This window comes from Echinops telfairi, unplaced genomic scaffold, assembly GCF_000313985.2.
Source record: "Echinops telfairi isolate 266 unplaced genomic scaffold, ASM31398v2 ScPeMD7_5868;HRSCAF=6743_1, whole genome shotgun sequence".
NCBI classification, from domain to species: domain Eukaryota; kingdom Metazoa; phylum Chordata; class Mammalia; order Afrosoricida; family Tenrecidae; genus Echinops; species Echinops telfairi.
The window spans coordinates 786050-788209 of NW_022109768.1; the positions used below are offsets into that span (position 1 = coordinate 786050).

At 39.1% G+C, this 2160-nt stretch overlaps 1 non-coding gene across 1 annotated transcript; it reads left to right on the forward strand.

The window, feature by feature from the left end:
- The first annotated feature begins 735 nt into the window (after positions 1-735).
- On the forward strand, positions 736-872 carry LOC115871556. The gene has a single exon (XR_004047352.1). It is a non-coding gene; the product is annotated as a small nucleolar RNA SNORA15 (small nucleolar RNA).
- Positions 873-2160: the final 1288 nt, after the last annotated feature.

Genomic DNA, 2160 nt, shown 5'->3' on the forward strand with positions numbered 1-2160 from the left:
GCCAGACTTCATCTTCACCTTTGTTCCCGTGCTGGAGCCCAGCATGCTGGAGCCACTGTGTCCATCCGTCTCCTTGAGGGCCTTCCTCTTTTCCACTGCCCCTCTGCTTCACTAAGCATGCTGTCCTTCTCCAGGGACTGGTCTCTCCTGACAACAAGTCCGAAGTATGTCAGACAAAGTCTTTTTCTCCGTGCTTGCAAGCAAGCTCTACAGTACACAACTACTAATCCACTCTAGGCATCAGCAGAAACGATCAATTAGAATCAGAGAAGGCAGAAGTCTGATTGTTAGATACCAAGAGTGGACTCCTACTCATAGAATCTTATGTCTTTTTCTTCCACCCTCCCCATCTGCTATTCTAAGGAGCAGTCTGATTTGATTCTACTTCCCCAAAGACAAATGTGTTCATTATTCAAACAAGTCATGGTATAATCAATATTCTTCATTAAGGCCATCAGTGATTTAATGTGTCATTTCGTCCTTTTTGTTACCCAAATTCCCAATGCATATGAGAGGATAGGGCTGTATGGTTTTCAAACAAAGAAATCGTTTGTAGAAGTCACTAAGTTTTTGTTATATCTGGTTCTAAATCTTTCCCGAAACAGAAACTGTAAAGTGAAAAATTACAGCTATAATTAACCAATTTCTATAATCTTTAACTATACCTTCTTATTCTCTTAATAATATTAGAGCTAGAAAGTATTTCCAAATATATAGAGAGAAATTGAGGCTCATGCATGACTGAATACTGTGTTTTTTTTATTCGTAATCTACACGGCCAGACACCATGCCACAGTAGCCTTTCTGTTTCATGGACTTCCGGTGTGCTGTGTCTTCTTCATGGCGTATCATCTGTAAAGGTGAACACAAAGAAAGAAAAAATAATAAATTGAGACTCAAGAAGAATAAATAATTCCTTTATGATCACACAGTCAAAAAAAAAGCGAAAGAAAGAAATGTATAAGACTGCATATTTAGCCAAAGCCAGAACTATATTTTATTCACTTCATTAGGTCACTCCTTAACATTACAAAGGGTTTTAGACCAAGGATTATTTTTGAAAATTGGTTTGCAGTTTCACACACCAAAATATAGTATTAAAATGGTGATCTAATAACCATTTAAAACAATTGACTCAATGGCAGCCAGCTTGCTTGATTTGTTGTTGTCATTGTTGTTGTTGTTGTTGTTGTTGTTGTTTGCATCCTTCAAGGTCACAAAACCAAGTCATTCTTTCTACAGATCATTTCCTTACTGGTTTAGCTGCAAATGGCTTCCTTTTGAATATGCTTACAGAAGTCTTGGGTTCTGTACAGTCGCTAAATGAAAAGCTTCTTTTCCAGTGTTAATGGCTCACCTGGATCTATACAAATTCTACTTATGTAGAATTTTTTAACTGTAGGTCTTCTCCCTACGAGTCATCTTTTTTTCACTTCTCATCTTTGGAATGATGTGTTTCCTGCATAGGCAGAAGTATTCATTTTTGCCGGCTCCCTCTAACTTACAAAGAATGGAACGCTAGTCAAGCGAAATGCAGCTCAATGACATATTCAGAGTAAACGATACCAGACATATTTTGTTAGATCCTAATGACAATTTTTTACTATTGTAAAGCATTGCATGTGAAATAAAGGTACTTTTATCTCCCTGTAAGCAGCACTTGAAGTAAAAAATACTGTTTTTAACCTATGGATCTCAGAATGATCTGATGTCCTAAAGAGAGGAATTGTGTAAGCCTTTGAAGGGAGAACTGACACTATCCACTAATAGTTAATCATGGTCCTTAGAGAAACCCTATTAACTCCATCTCCACAGTGCACGTGATGCAGCAGAGCTGGGAGCTTCGTCAGTTCACATTTATTAAAGTGTCGGAAGACGAGAGATGGATTGAGGGTTCCGTAAAAACCACTAGTGGGGTTAGAGGGGTTTCTCCAGTCATTCCATTGCATTAATTGCACTGGAAAAGCAAGTAGACACGGTGGCTTTTGTGAATTGTACTTTCTGTGCTCCTTAGACAGTGGCTGGTGGAGCTGGCACATCCTCCTTTGTTTAGCTGCATGCTTGGCATCCCTCCTTCAGCCTCTTCCCTCAAGCTGAGAGACTGGAGCAAGATACTCTAAATGCCTGCCGAATCCTGCCCATTAGCAGCAGGTATTCAGA